The sequence below is a fragment of the Marmota flaviventris genome, chromosome 11 (assembly GCF_047511675.1).
Source record: "Marmota flaviventris isolate mMarFla1 chromosome 11, mMarFla1.hap1, whole genome shotgun sequence".
Classification (NCBI taxonomy): Eukaryota; Metazoa; Chordata; class Mammalia; order Rodentia; family Sciuridae; genus Marmota; species Marmota flaviventris.
In genome coordinates, this window is record NC_092508.1 from 58,922,397 (window position 1) to 58,944,373 (window position 21,977).

Consider the following 21,977-nt stretch of genomic DNA (forward strand, 5'->3'; position numbering starts at 1 on the left):
TTTGGATCAAGAGCACCTTGTTGGAATTAAGAATGCTGAGCTTAGTGTGAAATTGCTACCAAGTTACTTTGTCAGCCTCGACCTTCCAGCCACTAGAGATCTTTCCATATGCAAAACAATCCAAAGAATTTGTAGAAGAATATTAAAAATAAAGAGCCATAAAAATACAATGAAGTCATTTTTCTGAATAAGTTTGTGTAGATCAGCTCAGATCAAGCCCCCAAATTTTTCTTGGCAACTTTCCTTTTCCCATATGATTGGGGAAGCAAATCATCTATGAAGGGGTTCAGGGAGATGGGGATGGAATAAAAGAAGAGGTTTCATATTTACATTTGTACTCCGGGCAGGTATGCCAATCACTAGCTACGGATTACTCCATTCCTCCATTTCTAGAAATAGAAATGGACAAAAGCAGCCACCAACCGCCAATTGTGACTGTCCCCAAAACTGGCTAAGATCTGTGGCTAGCATTATAACGAGACCTCTGACACATTTAGATTCAATATCTAGGCTTTTAAGTAGAAAAAACTGGTAGAAAACCTAGTTGTCTAGGTTAATATATCATAGGGATCTGTACTCTGGGATCCTCTGCGGTCTTTCAAGCACAAGGCTGGTCTTTGTGTTCACCATGGAGAAGCATCTAATATAGAGTGGAGGGGAGCAGCTATATGTCTACTAAAGGACAGTAGGGATAATGCACCCCATCTTCTATTTCTAAATCATCACATTGATGTTAAGTATCAGAGATTGGAACCATGAGAAACCTAATTGCATTATTTAAAATTTTTTTCTAATGTTTAAATTTTAAAAATAAGTATTGATTTGCTTGGTTATTTAAGACAATAAGAAAGATTTGTTTACTTCTCACTTTCACTTGCACTCAATCTCCTGGCCAGAAAGGGTTTTAGAAGAGAAACTTTGTGTGTCTTCACTGCTTTAGAGAGTATTTTTTGTTTTGTTTTGTTTTGTTTTGTTATTGTTTTTCTAGGCATGTGTTAGGATGGGAGAAAAGGAAAAAAAAAAATCATGTTCAAAATGCTCTCAGGCCAACTTTGCTCTCCTTGGCTGAGAAAATTAAGATTTTGGTGTGCTCTGCCAAAGTGAGTGAATTGAATTGAATTTGTTTAAATGGAAGAGAAACTGGTGCTTCTTGGCCTCCCACAAAGATCTAGGGATTCCATGACAAAGAAATAATAATCCCCGTGGCTTCTGGACTAAAAAGAATTCTGTTGCATTGATGTAAACAAACATCCTAATAAAACACCCCTTCTTCTTTAAATACATTATTAAGAATTATTTTTACTTGTCTTTTTGACTGAAATTTAAAAAAAAAAAAAGTCTTTCAAAGATAAATTAAGTGACTGACCAGGAAAATGAACCCCCGAATGAAAATTCAGCAAACCTGCCAACTCACAGTGCTGGGGTTTTGTAAGAGAATCTCACTCCTAATAAAAAGCATAGAGCATTACACGGAAAGCCTGGGCTGGGCTGGGAAACAAGGGCAGTGATATTCATGGAGGAAAGAGGAAAGCCATGCGTGTGTGTGCTCACGGGCATTTTCCAGTCAAGTGGAAGAGGTGACATTACAACCACTTCACTCAACCACAGCACTGGAACCAGATACATTTTTTTTTTTAAGTTTTTTTGTTTTTTTCTCTCCTGGGAATTGAAGGAATCGAATGATCTGTGAAGAAATTCTCCAACAGCTAGAAATGAAATCTGGGGAGAATTTTTAAATGACACACATAGTGTGTGGCTCCAAGCATACTTTATGTCTCCTGCTCCCAGGTTAGGCTGGATTGGGAAGGCTAGAATAACAGCACTATAGACAGTAACACACAAACACACACACACACACACACACACACTCTCTCTCTCTCTCTCTCTCTCACACACACACACACACTGTCCTCTAGCACTGGCTACAAGATGAGAGCAAGCTACAAAAACAACGTGGAACAAAAGAAATGGAGATTCTAAAATGTAATATTTCAGAACATTCTTAATTGCCAGGCTCAGAGGCACATGCCTGTGGTCCCAGCTACTCAGAAGACCAAGGCAAGAGAACCCCTTGAGCACAGGAGAATGCAAGGCCAGCAGCCTGGCTAACCGAGCAAGACATCATCTCCAAAAACATAAAACAATAAAGGAATACTGGGGTACTCATAATTAGTTACATTGAACAGGATTACAAAGCCTTTGGAATATGTTGGTTCTTAGATGTTACCCTAAGGGAAATTTTTAAATATAATCATGAGGAAACAACACTAAATGTAGATAAAGAGATTTTATAAAAGAGATAGAGAGTCTATAAATTATGCTATACCTAACAGTGAGATGCAGCCACTAAAAGTGATGGTTTTGGAATTGGGAAATTAACTCAGTTGTAGAGCACTGACCTAGCATGGGTGAGGCCCTGGGTTCCATCCCCAACATCATCAAAAAAAAAATAAATAAATAAAAAATAAAAATATATATATATATATATATATATATATATATATATATATATATGAAAAAAAGAATAGCATCACCTTAGATTGGGTAGAGAGAAGTGATGGTAGGGGAGAGGAGGGGATGGGGGGAAAGGAAGGACAGCAGAATAAAATAGACAATAGACATTATTATTGCTGTGTGTATATACGTGACTGCATGACCAATGTGATTTTACAACCTGTACACTCAGAAAAGTGAGAAATTATATCCCATCTGATTCAAATGCATGATATGTCAAGGTCATTGTACTGTTATGTGTAACTAATTAAAACAAATAAAAATTTTTATTTAAAAAAGTAGTAGTTTAGTTTTATATTTATTGATAGAAAGGTATTATATAAAGTAATAATTACATAAATTATATACTTCTAATAACATAAATAGCATTTTGTTGATATTATATAATAAAAATGCATGTCTAGTATACTATATAAACTGATATAGAGATCAGATTGCAGTATTGAATGAAGATCTAATTCATTTTGTGCAAATGTGTATATACACAAAACAAATCTTAAAAGATAAAATAGAGAAAAAAATACAAATGTAATCTGTATTATTTGTCATATATTTTGCATAAATACATGTATATGTTACAAAGTATACAAAGTATAAAAGTATAAGAGTGAAAGAAATCAGAAACTGGTCACTTCTTGGGGAGAGACTTCAGAGATTATTACTAACAGACTACATACAATTTGCTAGGGTACAAGAAACATTTTGATGTAGGTGGTGGTGACATGTGTATAATTTTTAAAATGTTAAGAAATCCACTTATGATTTGTATAGCTTTTTTATATGTATATTATACTTTGATTTAAAAAAAAAATCCACCAAGTGCAGTGGCATATGCTATAATTCCAGCAACTCAGGAGGCTGAGGCAGGAGGATCATAATTACAGGTTAGCTGGACAACTTAGGGAGACTCTGTCTCAAAATGAAAAATAAAAAGGACTGGGGATGTAGCTCAGTGATAAAGTGCCCCAGGTTCAATACCCAATACCCAAAACAAAACAAAACCATAGGACCAAGATGCTAAGATTACCGTCTTGGAAGATTTTCATCTTTCTCAGTCTGTCTATATCTATTACTTGAATGTCTTACAACAATCATTATGTGCATTTCTTCTTCCTCTTTTTTTTTTTTTTTTTTTGTATTAGTACCACGGATTGAACCCAGGGGTGCTTTACCACTGAGCCACATCCCCAGTCCTTTTTGTCTTGAGATGGGGTTTTGCTAATTGCATAGGATATCATTAAATTTCTGAGACTGACCTCGAACTTGCGATCCTCCTGCCTCAGCCTCCTGAGTCACTGGGATTACAGGTGTGCACAATGGCACTCAGTTATTTCTTTTAGATTCTGAAAATAATAATAATAACACAGCCATTGTTTTGGAAAAATAGTCAAGCCATAAAAAACAGGATCATAATGACTTCAAAATCAAGATATAATTTTTCTCTGCCAGCCTCTTTTCTCAATTGGTGATAGGCATATAATATCAATATCATGTTTTCCATACATTCTAAAAATGTTCCCAACCTCAATGAAATCAACAGTTTTCACTCGGTGGTTAAAAGGTGTAAGTAACATGGAGACCTAATCCTCCTGCCTCATTAGGAAAATATCCAGCCCAAAGAGGTCATAAACCAGAGCAGTGTCCAGCCCGGGAGGGAAGTGAATGAGAGAGAGGATGAAGGAAGCCCTGTCTCAGATTCCTGCCGCTCTGGCCTAGAAGTTGAAGGGCTCCGTTGAGGTGTGTTGCTGTGTACGTGCCAGGCTCTGTTTATTTCATGTTCTGAATGATTCCTTTTTAACCTACCAAGTATTTATAGCCCATAGAAACTCAGAGATGAAAGTTTTTTTCCAACGTGCAAAAGCCACAAATGACAAAATCTTGTTAGAGTGGCCAAAGCCAGGAGGCCTCTCAAGCCCGTGTATGTGTCTGTCCGTCTGAAGCCCCGTTCATTACAACGGAGCTTTTCTGGGCTGGTCCTCAGAGGAGAATGGGTGACCCTAGGAAACCACTGCCACCACTGTGTTGTGAGCTGAAGGAGAGCCATTGAACACAAACAAAAAGAATGCTTCAAGGACGCATTGCAACACAATCAGAACCATGCCACAGGCTCTGATGGCTAGAGGGGACAGCAGGAGTGACACAATTAGGGACAGGAGTGGTTCAATTTAGGGGGAAAAAACCAACAGAAGTATGCGGTCTGCCGGACAAAGAGGCCGAGTTCTAAAGCACCCCCAGAAAGCAGCTTCCACAAAGCGCTGACCATGTGCACAGAGCAGGCTCTGCAGATGGCTCTTTAAGCCCCACTCAGAGCTGGCACTCTAAAAAGAGTTCGGGGGCAGCAGGCTTGCAGGCAAGGGAGAGTGGAGCTGCGTGAGAATGTGCGTGTGCCCTCACGTACCAGAGACAGTGCGGGCCAAACAAAGCCCTACCTGGCAGGACTGGTGAGTCTCCAGCCTGCTTCTGCTCTCTTCCTCCTCTTCCTGTCCTGTCCCCCCACCCCAGCACTCCCCACTTTATGCATTTTGAAGTGATAAGCCAGTTTAGAATGCCCACATCTCATTTATTCAGCCATTTTGGTCACCAAGCTCACTCAACCCATCAGTGAACACTTCTCCTGTAGACAACGGTCCTCAGAAAAGAAGAGCTTGTGGTGTTCTGGAAAAAGCTGCACCATAGCTACCAGGAATACTAAGGGGGTACATTATACCCGCCCCCCACTTCACCCCACCCCCTGTGACAATGACTAATATCAAGAAGAACTAGGGAAGCTATAGATGAGCAGGATACTTGGAATAAAATGCCATGTTTTAACCAAATTGTTCTCCTGGAATTCCAAGCCTACATTAGTCCTTTATCCAGATGCTCACAACCTACCTCCCCAAAATGAATTTCCACCAGCCTTCAGTGTGCTCCTGAGTGGGGGGAGATGAGGGGACTCTTGAGTGCTTCATTGTACCACGCTGCTCCTGAGCAGGAAGAACTGTGGGCGGCGGAGAGCTAACTACAGACTCTAAACATTGATGTTTACCTTTTCTTGCAGTTCGTGGGGGGACGTTTTCCTTCTTCAAATATGAGCACAGTTTGCAATAACATTAGTGAGAGGAATGTACTCGCATCTTGTGGAAAAGATAAACACTGTAAATCCTGTCTGCTTTCTTCCAGAAAAAGGCTCTCTGGAATAGCAGGCGTAAGAGCAAAAAAAAAAAAAAAAAAAAAGTCTCAGAAGAAAAAAAAAAAAATGCAGACTTCAAATTTACCATTGCTTATTCAGACATGCAAAAAAAAAAAAAGAGAGAGAGAGAGAGTGGGATATTGGATTGGGGGCCTCTGAGCATGGCTGTGCAGTTTGTGTTCTGAACAAACCTAGGGAGCAATTCTCAGAGAGGCCGTGATGGGCAATCTAATCTCTACAGCAATACGAGGATGTATTGCTCGATTCTACCAAAGTAAAGGAATGTGTACTGAGAGATGTTGTTATCCTGAATCCATGTCAGTGCTTGCTATTCTGTCCTCTTCTGCATGGGAACCCAGGTAAAATGACAGTGTCAGGCCTGCACATGCCTGTCCCTTTGTCTATCCTATGCCCCCAAAGCCTATCTCGCACACAATAAGGATGTGTCTTCATATTGCCATGAAAGCCATAGCTCACCATCCTGCCTCCCAATAGCAATAATGAGTGTTTCCATGCATTAAATTTCTACCACAAGCCAGGGCCTGCTGTGTTGAGGGCCTGTGAAGTCTGTGTAATTTTTTTTTTTAGAGAGAGAGAGAGAGAGAGAGAATTTTTTTTTTTAATTTATTTTTTAGTTTTTTTTCGGCGGGCACAACATCTTTGTTTGTATGTGGTGCTGAGGATCGAACCCGGGTCGCACGCATGCCAGGCGAGCGCGCTACCGCTTGAGCCACATCCCCAGCCCCCAAGTCTGTGTAATTTAAAGAGGGATGTGGCCCAAAAGCAAACTCAGGTCTCCCTGAGCCTGGAAACCATACTCCCTCTCCAGTGACCATGGGGCCACTGTGTCCCTCTACTTTCTCTGACCTTCTCTCAGTTCCCAGGGGCTCAGAATTTCTGCTACTTTCACCTCGAGCATATTTACCATCCAAACTCCTTCTTGTCCTAACGAGTTATTAGCTCAGTATTGCTTCCTCAAAATAGGCCAGCCCCCTGTCTCCAGTTCCCTTCTTCCCCACAGCACGGTGTGCTGTTGTGTACATTGTGTATGTGCTCCTTCCTGTCCAGAGTATGCCCTGCTGCGCTTCAAGCCTTTCCAGGGCAGGGCTGTGCCTGTCACATGGACCACTGGGTGCCTAGTGCCTGGCACACAGTCAGGCGTATCAACATCTGATAGAGTGAGTAAATGGATGGTCAAGGAGGGGCTAAGAGAGGCAGATACTGAAGCAACACTGTGGTTTCAGTTGAGTCCTCTTCAGATTGCTTCTAGCCTAGTGGGATCCTAACTGTGAAGAAAATCCATTCATGCCCTCCTTCAGAAACCATTTTCTGAGTGCCTAGGAGGGGGCAAACACTTCAGTCAGCCTCCCTGTGCACTAGCCTCCCCAGGACAGCCCTCAGCTGGCTACCTCCTCACCTCCCTCTTCAAAGAGATTTTCTAGACTTTCCCTGGATGAGGAAATCCTGGCCTTCTATCCCACGGGGCAGCCATCTTCCCTAGATTCTCCTGCATAAAACACAGGCTGCTCACTGCTTTTTAATGTTACTGTGACTCTGTCCCACCACTAAATACAATATTACTCGTTAGTTTCATGTACAATGATCATATTATAGTGATATAATACACTGTGACAATCTTGATACTCTCGTCTGACAAGCCAACAAACCTGACAATCTCATTTTAAGGCATCTGCAATTTAAAGAAAAAAATGTACACTCTAATGTCATTGCGCCCTCCCCATTAGAGGAGGGGTTGGACCCACTTGGAGTACGACATTCTGAGATGCTGTCAGAATTTTTAAAGTTAAACAAAAACCCTCTTGGTATTACAAGTGAGAAGACAATAGCAGCCACTACCTGAATAGATAGCTGTCACTCCAGAAGACAGCCTGCGGGCTATTCAGAGACGTTGCTTCTAAGGGGAGATATGCTGGGCCTTCAGAGGGTGTTTCCACTGGGTACCAGATTCCAGCTGCCGATGGGGTAGGGTCCTCCCCTGGCATGGTTGGCCCCTCATTGCACGGATTCCTCTGTGTCTGGGGAACAAAGGCTGCAGGGGAGGAACTGAGGTAGCCTAGTTATGTTGTAAGGCTAGATTAATCCAGAAAACTGGTGTCACAACGCTCTGTCCGGCCATGCCTCCCCAAGACTTAATGCTTCCGTTTAACTCCATGTATTTTTTAAAACCATGCCTGCCCTCAGATTTTTTTTTCTGCCTTTTGTACATATAAACTCCTAATCAAAATTAATTGCTTGCATTCTTGGAAAAAGAAAAAAAATTACTTAGCTCCATGTTATAAATAGAAGAGCAAACATTCTAGCCAGTTCTGATCCCTGCGAGGAGGAAGAACCCCCAGGTGCTTGTAAAACCATCCAGTGCGCTTGCATCAGAGCAGGCGCCATGCTCCGCAGCTGGTTTCGAAAGAGCCAAGCGGAACCTGCACCTCAGCGGTCAGAGTCAAGGCCTCGCACTTGCAGGGACCGCGCGGCGCGTGTCTGGAATCATTTCCCGGCCTTAATAAGAAGCTCTGTCCTTTCCCAGGCAGCAGCCGAGTGCCCCTCCGTGACCCCAGCACGCAGCAACACCGACTCTGAGAAGATGCTCACCTTTGGGGAAAAGAACGCTCTAATCTTGATCCTGTTCCCACGGCTGCAAGAATGCCCCCTGGTTGTGTGTCCTCAGTCTTTTTTCTTGTTTGCTTTTGTGGTCTGGGTACACTGATCCTTTCCTGCCTGGGTGAGAGAGCAGCGCGGCCCGCGGGGCTCCCTCCCTCGCCTCCTCATCTGGGTAGCAGGCTTTTTTCAACCCCCAGTCCTTCTTCACAGGTAGGAAGCACATCACAACTCATTAGTAATTTACTGCTACAGTAATTTTTATAATTACTGCCAGGAGGCCTCATTAAATTTGATCTAATGAATAAATATTGTATTTTTCAACGTGATTACCAGAACAGCTTAAGCTGAGTGCCATAAACAATTATTTTCCTCACTACTCAGGATGTTGGTGACTATTGATTTTTATTTCATAAAGAATTTACTGTAGTAATACCAATATAAATGACTTCAGGAATAGGCAGCGTCCCCCGTGTCAATTTGCAAAGCAACATCTATCCCAGAAACAGCAAAAGGGCACGGCTGAGAGGCAGAAGGAAAGAAAAAATCTGTCCAGAAGAGAGGTATGTGGAGTGTGTGTGGCCAAGGACAGGGCTACCTGAGCACACCCTAGGGCACAGACTTCAGATGGTGGGCTTGAGATTTTTGACTGGTTGGGTAGCACGCTCCGGGGCTGAACAATAAAACCGGCAGTCGATTTTTCCCATTTTACAAGAGTCAATAAATTCTGCTCAGTTAGAAATTTCCAAAGTAAAACATGAAAACAGGCCATAATAGGAGACTCCCACTAAACCTTATTCAGCTGTTTTTCTTCACCTTTCAGTCACTGTCTTGTGCTCTCCTAATTCCTCCCTGCCCCTTTTCTGTTAATGGAATTTCACATTTTAACTAGTGGGATGGATATTTCTTTCTCTCTTTTGGTTTATATTCCATCTAATGCCCCCATCCTTTTTATATCATAAGCCATGGAGAAATGTGTTGGGAATCTCCTGGTTTTGATTTCTCTTTCTCTAATCCAAGAAGCACTTTGCTACCACAGGTGACATTTATTTCTGTGGCTTACCACTCCAACCTCTCTCCCCTCAAAGAACAATGGGCCTCAACACTGGTGCCATATTAGAATCATCAAGAAACTTGTAAAACATGCTGATACCCAAGGCCCTTCCCCATAGACCCTGATTTAATTGGCCTGCAGGTCAGGATATCACTACTGTTTTTGGAACTTACCACAGTTCAAAATAGGCAGCATCCTCTGTGTCAATTTGCAAAGCAACATCTACCCCAGAAACAGCAAAAGGGCATGGCTGGGAGGCAGAAGGAAAGAAAAATCTGGCCAGAAGAGAAGTGCAGCCAGGGTCCTCTGCCCTAAAGGAATAAGTAGGACAGGAAACAGAGTTCCAGCCCACAGACAGCCAGAGTGCCTGGGAGTCGCTGTGATGAGCTCACTTGTTCCCTCTCAAAACTTGAATGTTGAAGTCCTAACCCCTTCTACTTGAAAAAATGGCCCAATTGGGAGAAACGGCCTCTTTAAAGAGGTGATTAAAGTAAAATGAGGTCATATGGGTGGGCTCTCCTCCAATAGGACTGGTGTCTCTATAAGAGAGGAGATTAGGACACAGACAGGCACCGAAGGAAGATAGGGAAGAGAGGACAGTCATTTACAAGTCCAAGAGAGGCCTCAGAAGAGGCTCACCCTGAGACTTTTTTTTTTTTTTCCCAGCACTGGGGATGGAACCCAGGGCCTACAGTGCTCTGCCACTTAACTGCGTCCTCCACCCTTTTTTTCTTTTGAAACAGCATCTTGATTACTTGCTAAGGATAGCCTCAAACTTACAATCCTTCTGCCTCAGCCTTCCCAGCAGTTGAGATTACGGGTGTGCACCACCTAACCCGGCTACTGCTAACATCTTGATCTCAGACTTCTAGCTTAATGTGAGAAAATATATTTCTGTGGTTTAAGCCACCCAGTTTGTGGCACTTTGTTTTGTTTTATTTTTAAAGTTATTTTTTAATTGACACATATGTATGGGATACAATGTGCTGACTTCGATACATGTATCTATTACACCCTGATCAAATCTGGGTAATTAGCATACGTATCATGTGGTACTTTGTTCTAGGAAATTAGCACAGGAGTCTTCACAGACAGCCAGTGGAGCCTAATGGAGTCATCTAAGCCTCAGCCTCTCAAGGCTGTTTGCTTGTATTTAAAAAACTAAAAAACAAAAAACGTTCAGGGCAAAAAAATAATTTGTAAAAGCAGCTGCAAAACAGCATATCCAATACAATCCAAGTTTTGTTAAGAAAAAATTTGTACATAACCAACCAAACACAGAAAATTTTAAATGCTAAATGCTAAGTGTTAAAAATGTTAATCTCATTTCAGGAATGAGATTAAAATTACCTTTATTTTGTCTTTTGGGCTTTCAGCATTTCCCACATTTTCTACACTACACATGGTTTAACTTTGTAATCAGGAAAACAAAAACAACAACAACTACAAAAATGTAGTTTTGGGTTTTTTTTTTTTTTTTCCTATAAGGAAATGAATGGTAGAATTTCTGTTGTGGTAGAGGAGGAGGGGATCTTTGAGGTCATTGGTTCTCCTCATCAAGCGACTCCAGTAGGATCACCATGTCTGATCGTGTTTACTTCCCTGGTTTTTGGAAATCTTTATAAGTCTTCCACATTTTCAAGATGGTTATACTAGACCCTCAGTTCTCAAGCACAAGATGTTATTTGTGCCCACCTGCAGTCGGACCATTAATGAGATATTCCTAGAGAATCAAAGTTTAAGAAAAATTTGTGAAGAGGGGAATATAAATATGAATATGTCTCCCTTCACTCCAAGATGAAGGACCACAAAGGGTGGGGAACTCCTATACTCAGCAGGACAGTGAAGAAGCCAATGTCCCACTGTTGATGTGGGACAATGATAAAAGTGTGAGTGGGAAAATATTAAAAGCATGTATATGAATCAGGCAACCAACACTTCTGCCTTCACCCTACAGATGGAATGATAGGCAGCTAGGAAATGTGGGCTACAAATGATGGCTTATTTACCTGTCCTAGGAAAACAACGGTGTAGCTAAGTGTAGGAGTGATTCAATGCCTTCAGAAAAGGATGAAGAGGTTCCAAGTAACAGGTAGAGTGACAAAGAATGAAGGAGAAGGTGAAAGAGATTAAATGCATGATAAAGAAGGCATATATTTCAATTGCCTTTCAAGAAAAAATAAAGGCAATCTGAAAATCTGAGAGAAATGTCACAATTTCTGTAAGAAAGTTAAGAGAAAAACAAAATTTGGGTTTTGAGGGTACAGGTGAATGGTAGAGCACTTACCTGGCATGTGTAAGACACTGAGTTCAGTCCCCCGGTACCCCCCCCCCCCGCAAAAAAAAGTAGTACTATTTTGAGATTATAATAGAGAATCCCATTGATGGTGACACTGGGAACATTTTCATTTGAGAGACCAAAGGCTGTGATCAGGAAGGGAAGGATGTAATTATGAACGTCACTCAGAACTCGAATAAAAGGACCTACATTGTTTTTATTAATGTAAATGCTATTTACTTCCTCTTGTTCTTTAGAACCATCTTAGAGATAGGGCTCCAAAGACTATACTGATAGGATAAAATATAAATATTATCACCCTTAATCACAGAAAAATAAAGAGGTGCCAGAGGTTGTTGCAGAAGTGGAGAAGAGAGGTCAGGAGATCAGTGGATAGTTTCTCAAGGTGAGAAATCAAGAAATATTGGAAAGAAATATTATTTAAGATATCGAGATTACTCCTTGAAAGATAAAAACTGAAGTTAAAAGTGGTTGCCAGGGGCTGGAGATGTAGCTCAGGGGTAGAGCACTTGTCTGGTATGCCTGAGGTTCTGGGTTGGATCCCAACACTACAAATTAAATAAATAAATAATGGTCTCCCTCAGGATAGTAGGATTGGGGTTCTAGAGAAACAAGTAAAGTAGTAGATTTTTTCATGATAAATCCTTCAGAACCATTTGATTTTTTTTTCTTTTTTTCCACACTTTTAAAAATTGGTACATTATAGATTTTTTAAAAAATTTTTTAGTTATAGTTGGACACAATACCTTTATTTCACTTATTTATTTTTATGTGGTGCTGAGGATAGAACCCAGGTCCCCCACATGCAAGGCAATTGTTCTACTGCTGAGCCACAACCCCAGACCCAGTGTATTATAGTTTTACAAAATGATGGGATTTCCTGTTACTATTCATACATGCACACTATTTGATTGTTTTAACCAAATATGTGCACTTCTTTAATTAAAAAGAAAACTTTAAAAATGATCCATGAGGGGCTGGGGATATAGCTCAGTTGGTAGAGAGCTTGCCTTGTATGCACAAGGCCCTAGGTTCAATCCCCAGTACTACCAAAAAAAAAAAGAAAGAAAGAAAGAAAAGAAAAAGGATCCATGAAAAAGACATGCCCAAAGTGGCTGTTCAAAGAAATTTAAATAAATTACTATTGCTTCTTATTTTATAGTGTATTTAAATTGATTTTGCTAATAGTGAGTCATTATTACATAACATAAATGTAAAAAAAATGGGAGGGATGATAAAATTATACTGAATATAATCTTAAAAATAATAACAATACTTATGTTTAATACCCACGAGTAACCAAATTCTTAACTGTGTTGATTTGTGAGTAGCAGGATTATGGGTGATTTTAATTATTAAATTCCAACTTTCTATAAGAAGTAACTAAAAGATATTTTACAAACTTTAAAATATACTGAACAAAAATAAAATAATGATAAATTTAAAAACATAATGAAAATAGGCTTATTTCCCATATTGCTCTTTTTCCTCTTCCTCAACATTTCAGTCAGCATGGTCAAATGGAATTTTATCTGTGGTTAGTTTCTTGTCAGTGTTGCAGTGCCTGCATCACTGTGGGTAAGACTAAGTAGGGCAGTAATAATCTTCAGCATTTACAAAGACAGAGGGTCACTGAGTGGCTGAAAAACCCAAAGAATTAGCAAAAGTCCTCAGGAATGAACTGGTGGGAAAACAGTGCCTCAAAAATAGTAGTAACATCAATATGCAAAATGAGCTGTATGTCTAGAAATAAGCAATGAATAATCTGAAAGTGAAATTAGGAAAACAATTCCAGCATCAAAAAGAATAAAATCTTTAGGAATAAATTCAACCAAAGACATTCAAGACATGCATAGTGGAAACTATAAAGCATTGTTGAAAGAAATTAAAGAACACCTAAATAAATGGAAAGACATCTGTGTTCATGGACTGGAAAATTTAATGTTGTTAAGAAGGCCATATTCCCTCTATGGAACTACAGATTCAGTGCAGTCTCTATCAAAACTCCAATTTCCATTTTTTGTAGAAAAGAACAAATTGATCTTAAAATTTATAAGGTATTGCAAAGGACCCCAAATAGCCGAAACAATCTTGAAAAGAAGAAAACTGGGTGGATCGTCCTTCCCAATTTTACAACTTACTTCAAAACTATAGACCAAACTATCCTATGTACATATATGAATAAACCATAGTGAATTTTACCTTCATGTATATCTATAATAAACTAAAAAAGTACTGATATTGGCATAACGACAGACATAAAGACTAATGGAATAGAATTGAGAACCCAGGGGATTGAGGTTGTGGCTCAGTAGTAGAGTGCTCGCTTAGTACGCATGAGGCACTGGGTTCGATCTTCAACACCACATAAATATAAAATAAATATATTGTGTCAACCTAAAAAAACTAAAAAATTAAAAAAAAAAAAAGAATTGGGAACCCAGTAATAAATTCTTACAGCGATGTTCAATTAATTTTCAACAAGAGTGCCAAGATCATTCAATGGGGGAAAGAATAGACTTTTTAACAAATGGTGGTGGGACAATTGGCTATCCATACACACAAAAATCAAGTTCAATCCCTCGTCCACACAATATACAAAAGTTAACTAAAAACAGGATCAAAAATCAACATACAAAAATCAATAGTTTTTCTATACATCAAAAATGAATATGTTGAAAAATAAATCAGGAAAACAGTCCCATTTACATTAGCCTCAAACAAAACAAAACAAAAACCTAGGAATAAATCCAACCAAGGAGGTGAAAGACCTCTACAATGAAAACGCTATAACACTAAATAAAGAAACTAAAGGAGACAATAGATGATAAAAAGATTTCTCCATGTCCATGCATAATCAGAATGAATATCGTTAAAAAGGCTATCCAGGGGCTGGGGCTAGGGCTCAGTGGTAGCACTCTTGCCTGGCATGTGTGAGGCACTGGGTTCGATTCTCAGCACTACATATAAATAAATGAAATAAACATCTATCAACAACTTAAAAAAAATTTTTTAAAAAGGGGGCCATCTACATGGGCTGGGATTTTTAGCTCAGTAGTAGAGCACCTGCCTAGCATGTGAAGCACTGGGTTCAAGCCTCAGCACCACATAAAAATAAATAAAATAAAGTTATTGTGTCTGTCTACAATTAAAAAAAAAAAAAAGAGGAAAAAAAAGGCCACCTACAGATTCAATGAAACCCTCATCAAAATACCAATGATATTCTTTACAGAACTAGAAAAGATAGTCCTAAAATTCATTTGGAAGAATAAAAGACCCCATATAGCCAGAGCAATTCTAAACAAACAAAGCAATGCTATAGGCGTCACAATACCAACTTCAAATTATATTCCACAACTATAGTAACAAAAACTTGGTACTGGCATAAAAACAGGCATATAGACCAATGGTACAAAATAGGAGACACGGAGACAAATCCACACAAATGCAGTCATCTGATCCTTAACAAAGGAGCCAAAAACATACTGTTATGGTTTAGATGTGGTGTCCCCCAAAAGTTTATGCGATACAAGAAGGTTCAGAGGAGAAATGATTGGGTTATAAGAGTCTTAATCCAACCAGTGAATTAACCCCCTAAGAGGGACTGAGTGGTAACTGTAGTAGGGTGTGGCTGGAGGAGGTGGAAATTGGGGCATGGTTTGGGGGTATGTATTTGCATCTGGCTAGTGGAGTCCATCATGATGTGAACTGCTTCCCTTTGCCACACTCTTCTTCCATGATGTTCTGCTTCACATGAAGCCCAGAGGAATGGAGCCGGCCTTCTATGGACTAAGACCTCTGAAACTATGGCTCCCAAATAAACTTTTCCTCCTTTAAAATTGTTCTGGTCAGATTTTTTAGTCGCAGCAGCGAAAAAGCTGACTAAAACATACATTGGAGGAAAGAGCCTTTTAAACAAATGGTGCTGGAACAACTGGTAATCCCTATTAGAAGAATTAGACTACATCCTTATCTCTCACTCTTCCCAAAAGTCAATTCTAAATGGATCAAAGACCTAGATTTAGAGCAGAAATTTTGCAACCGTTAAAAGAAAATGTAGGACCAATTCTCCAACATATAGGTACAGGCAAAAATTTCCTCAATGGGATCCTTAAAATTTAGGAAATTGTACCAAGAATTAATAATGAGGTGGTATCAAGTTCAAAAGCTTCTGTACAAAAAAGAAAACAATTAAGAATGTGAAGAAAACTTACAGAATGCAAGAAGATCTTTGCTAGCTACTCTTCTGACAGAGGACTAATATCCAGAAAGAACTAAAAAAAACTTACCACCCAAAAAACAAGTAGTCCAGTCAGTAAATGGGCAAAGCAACTCAACATACACTTACTCAAAAAAGAAATACAAATGGTCAACAAATATATGAAAACATCTTCGACATTTTTAGCAGAGAAATGCAAATCAAAACTATACCGAGCTGGGCACGATAGGTAGTTCAAGCCTGTAATCCCAGCAGCTCAGGAGGCTGAGACAGGAGGATCGTGAGTTCAAAGCCAGCCTCAGCAATGGTGAGGCGCTAAGCAACTCAGTGAGTCCCTGTCTCTAAATGAAAAATGCAAAATAGGGCTGGGGATGTGGCTCAGTGGTCGAGTTCCCCTGAGTTCAACACCAGTACCAAATAATAATAACTATACCAAGATTTCATCTCAATCCAATTAGTATGGCAGCCATCAAGAATACAAACAATAATAAATTCTAGAGAGGATATGGGGGGAAAGGAACATTTTTACACTGTTGGTGAAACTGTAAATTTGTACAACTGCTATAGAAATAAGTATGAGGACTGGGATTGTGGCTCAGTGGTAGAGCACTTGCCTAGCATGTGCAAGGCCCCGGGTTTGATCCTCAGCACCACATAAGAATAAATAAAATAAAGATATTGTGTCCAACTACAACTAAAGAATAAATAAATAAATAAATATGAAGTTTCCTCAAAAGAGTAGGAATAGAAGCACCATATGACCCAACTATATCACTGCTTGATATTTTTCCAAAAGAATTAAAGTCATCATAATATATATTATGATATATAGCAACACAATTTACAATAGCCAAATGATGGTATCAGCCTAGGTGCCCACTGATAGACAAATGGCTAACGGAAATGTGGTATATATACAGAATGGAGTTTTATTCAGTCATAAGGAAGAATGAAATTATGTCATTTTCAGGAAAATGGATGGAACTTGAGAGTATTATGTTAAGCCCAATAAGCCAAACTCAGAAAGTCAAAGGTTGTATGTTTTCTTTCATATGTGGATGCTAGAGAGGAAAAACGGAAAAACAATTTGCCAGGAGATCTCTTGAAAATGAGAGAGAGAAAAGTAGAATACAGGAAAGGGACCACGGGGAGGGAAGAGAGAAGGAAAAGACAAATTTCTAGAGAACAATATTGACCAGATTACATCGTTTTACGCATGTCTGGATATATAAAACAAATTCCATTATTGTGTATAATTATTTATACATATTATAATTTACATTATTGTGATAATATAAATATTATCAAAAAATGAGGAAATGATATTCCTGAATCTCTCAATTACTTGTAAAAAAAAATCACAATTTTGTACATTTTAAAATGGTTAAGATGGTAAACTTTGTTATGCAGATTTACTTTATATACATATATTTTTTTAATTGTCAATGGACCTTTATTTTATTTATTTACATGTGATACCAAGAATCAAACCCAGTAACTCACAGATGCTAGGCAAGCGCTCTCCCACTGAGCTATAATCCCAGCCCTTTGCTTTAGTTTTTTAAAAAGTTAAGGAAAAATAACAAAATAACAAATTAAAAACAATAGGCAGAGACCTAGCAAGCCTGATACTGTTTCCAAAGCCCAGTTGTCTGATGAAACAAACTAGGTTGCAACAGAACCTCTGCCTTACCATTTCCTAAGCTCTCCGTTTCCTAAGAGTCCCACATCTCGCCTGCTAAAATCATTAATAGAGTTCTTCATGTCTGTCCTAATCATCACGCAGACGGATAAAATTTAGTTAATATCCTTTTCTCCCTCCCCAACATTGAAAAATAAGATAAATAGAATCTATCTCCATAATTTTACTTAGTCATTTAGTTCAGTAGCATCTGTTTATCATGATTTATAAGAATTTGGCTGGCAATGAGAGTTGCAGAATGCATTTGCATAAAGGAATTTTATTTACATATTTTTCCTCCTTGAGCACTAGGATGCTCAAAATGGCCATGTCTTGGAAACTCGAGCAAGCTCCAGTGGTGATTATTACTTTGCTAATATGCAATGGTCATTAAGAAGTGAAAAACATTTACAGCTATTCAATTTAAAAGACAAACTCGAGGATCAGTCTATTAAAGTAACCAAATAAAAATAAGAGATAACCAAAATATGGATTCCTGTTGCTATGGCTTGCCCACGAAGCATGAACTTAACTTCCTTAGCAGAAGCTCACAAAGCAGACTGTCTTTTAAGTGGCCAGGGAAGAGAGAAAAGCAGTCTTCACGGGTATTTCCTTTGCAACTCTGAAGCTAAATTCCATGTTCATATAAGGAAGTGTATTCAGAATTCTTTCTGCAATATTCTTTGTATAATAACCTTTATTATGCTTATCTCTCCTATACATATTAAGTAAAAGAGGAGAAAAGAATACCGTGAGTGCTATGCCACCATGCATCTGAAAAGCAAGAGGAGGATACAATAATACATATGTTTTTGCTTAGATTTTACAAAATCAAAATACAAATCATAAAAATGATTTTTAAAATGATTACCTATAGAATGAGAGAATGCTCCGGGTTTGGGCCAGGGATATGATTGACTCCTCTAAAAACACCTTATTTGGGGTCAGGCACAATGCCACATATCAGGAATCCCAGCTTTTGCGGAGGCTGAGGCAGGAAGAACACAAATTCTAGGCCAGCCTGGGCAATGAAGTAAGACCCTGTCACTAGATAAAAAATAGAGCTGGGTATGTAGCTCAGTGGTAGAGCGCCCTTGGGTTCAATTCCCAGTACCACAAAGACAAAAATTAAAAACCAACTTATTCTATAGACTTGACTTCAGAAATGTGTATCTGTTTAAGATGCATTACCTTATAAGACAAAACAAAATCCTAACATTTAAAAAATTAAATCTTTTTTTTAATAGATACTGGAATATAAACAAATCATGTGTTATAACTTATTACTATTACTTTTTTTAAAGAGAGAGAGAATTTTTTAATATTAATTTTTTAGTTTTCGGCAGACACAACTTCTTTGTTTGCATGTGGTGCTGAGGATCGAACCCGGGCCGCAGGCATGCCAGGCGAACGCGCTACCGCTTGAGCACATCCCCAGCCCCCCAAAATTAAATCTTTAAAATCAAAAGCCAACAAATTAGGGGCTGGGGTTGTGGCTCAGCAGTAGAGTATTTGCCTGGCATGTGAGAGGTGCAGGGTTTGATCCTCAGCACCACATAAAAATAAAAAAAGCTATTAAAAAAAAAGCCAACAATTTAATCTAAACATGTATCAAGTTGGCTTAACTACATAAAGAGGGACTATTTAAATGATTTTAATATACAGTTAAGTTGACTGTATCTAGAATTTACACTAAGGACCAAAAAAAAAAAAAAAAAACTGTTTTAAGTAAAAATATTAATCTTTTTAGTAATAACAATGGTATTACAATTCAGAAATTATATATGTATATATAGCAATATTATTAATAATATATTTATGTAAATATACTAATATATAACCAGATGCACATGAGTATACAGATAAATAATGGATTATTGAATTGTTTTGTTTGTTTTACAGTACTGAGGATTGAACCCAGAAGCACTCTACCACTGAGCTATATCCACAGCCCTTTAAAAAATTTTTTTTTAAATATTGAGACAGTTCTTGCTGAATTGCTGAAGCTGGCTTCCAGCTTGCAATCCTTCTGCCTCATCCTCCCAACTACCTGAGATCACTGTCACTGCACCCATCGAGGAATAGGTTTTAAAAACAAAGGGCTTTTGGGGCTGGGATTGTGGCTCAGCGGTAGAGCGCTCGCCTAGCCTGGGTGCAACCTGGGTTCGATTCTCAGCACCACATTAAAAAAAATAAAATAAAGGCATTGTGTTGTGTCCATCTACAAAAAAGATTCTCTCTCTTAAAAAAAAAAAAAAAAAAAGGGCTTTGGAGAAATGGCTAACTCAAGGTTTGGAGCAGAAAGTACATAAGGTCTTCTTGTCTGGAACCGGAAAACAAACAAAAAGCTATTAAAGACCTCTGAGGCCAAATCTTAGTGCTGAAGAAGTCGTACACATAGTATAAATGCCACCATATATACAAAAAAAAAAAAAAAATTCAAGGAGGGCTGTAGATGTTATTCAGTGGTAGAGCGTTTGCCTAGCATGTGTGAGACTCTGAGTTCAATCCCCAAAACTGCAAAATAATTAAAAAAAAAAAAAAAAAAAACTAGTGCTAGTATTAATGGATTTTTACTTTGTCATCTCCCTTTTACCTCACTCTCTCTCTCCAAGTCTTTTATCAGCTGGATATCTTACTAGATAAAGGCCTCTCCTTGGAACAAATCCATTTCTCTACAAATTCCTAACTCCCTCCTGCCTCTCCAAGCTGGTGCCATCTTGCTTTGTCTCATAGCCAACAGCTCCTAGTCATTTCTGCCCTCTGCTTTCCTTCTTCCTTCTCCAATCTTGTAGGTCTCTCAAGAGCCCTCTCCTGGATGTTCATGCCTGTAGTTTAAAAACCTCAGGAGTTTCTAGCATCTATGCTGGATGATCCTATAACCTAGTTTCTGTCCATCCCACTAACTCACTCCTGAGCCTGCTCTCCATCCACCTTTACCTCCAGCACAAGCCCTTGGTCCTCATGAGCCCTCTGGCTACCTAGTCCCTTTGCAGTGGGATTTCTCAGCCAGGCTTGACCTAGCACCCAAAGGACCTTGCTCTCCTACACAACAGGATCAACACTCTCCTCTGCATTTTCTACTCCTGCTAAGGCAAGCTCCATTTGCTTAAATAAAAGATAAAGTCCTCTCCCTGATATCCAGTTCAGTCAGCTCTGCCACTTCAGTTGTATAATGCTGGGCATTTTTCTCAACTTTTCTATATTTACTTCCTCATCCTGCAGATACCTGATAAATGTTTGGTTAACATTGACATAAAATAACATGTGCTCATTTTTTTTTTTTGAGAACTTGTTCTTTTCAGTACCTAATATTTTTCCCCCAAAAGCACTGAACTCTATTTCATCCTCTGTTTGTAAAAGACCAAATTTCCTACCTTCCTACAGGGAGTAGCTCCCTTTCTTCTAAAAGCAAAAAGCACCATGAAAGTTTTCTCTTCAGAGTAAGCGGTGACAAAACGAAATGGTAGCCACCACCTCTACCTCCATGAAGAGCTCGTAGAGCACAGCTGTCACGTGCCTCCTTTCACATCCACTGTTCAAACTCTATTTTTACAAATCTGATGGTGTGGAGCTCTGCAATGGGACCTGTAGGTTCCAGACAGTCAAGGCCAAGACCAAGCAATTGACCTGAGGTTTCCTTATTGTTAAATTAAGTTACCACAAAGCCCATGGCTGAGAGCCAGTCCCACGTACTCAAAGCTGAGGCAGAATCACTTGAGCCCAGGTAAGGTCAACCTGAGCAAGAGACCTCGCCTTTAAAACAAAAGGAAAATCCCACAAAGAAATGCATATATTCATCCAAGATTGAAAAGGTCTGATAAGAATTAACACCTGTTTTCTTTCCTTCATCCCCCTTAGGACATTATTTTTAGATTTTTACCTTAGTTCCTCTACTAGACAAAATCTTTTAACACCTAAAATTTTCCAAACAGGCTGGGGATGTAGCTCAGTGGAATATGGGCTTGGCCAGGAACAAGGTTCTAGGTTCTAATCCCCAGCACCACACAGACAGAGACTCCAAATAAGTACCAATTTGCATAACCTCTAAACATTTAAAGCTTCCCAATTACATCTCTAACAAGGTTGAATTACAATTTAAGATTCCAAGAATTTATGAAGAAATATCAATTTAGTTTTACAACTTCTTTTGGCTTGGTCTTTTGGCTCTCCAGGTGTGTTTAAGTAAATATAGCTTCTCACACAGTGTGGTGTAGGACATGGTCAGCTTTTTACGTAAAGCTCCAGGCTATAAATATTTTAGGTTTTGAGAACAATGCCTGTCTCCCACCTTTTTAAGACAGCAAACCTTTAAAAATGTGGGGGGAAAAGGGGAATTGCATGGAAGAAGGAAGGAGACCCTCATCGTTATACAGATTACATGTATGATGATGTGAGGGAAAAGGAAAAAGAAAAATAAGTGTG

General features: G+C 39.1%; 1 pseudogene; it reads right to left on the reverse strand.

Annotated features, from left to right (window-relative positions):
• LOC114101114 (TP53-regulated inhibitor of apoptosis 1 pseudogene) overlaps positions 1-7,689 on the reverse strand; it is a 31,351-nt pseudogene extending 23,662 nt beyond the window's left edge.
• Positions 7,690-21,977: the final 14,288 nt, after the last annotated feature.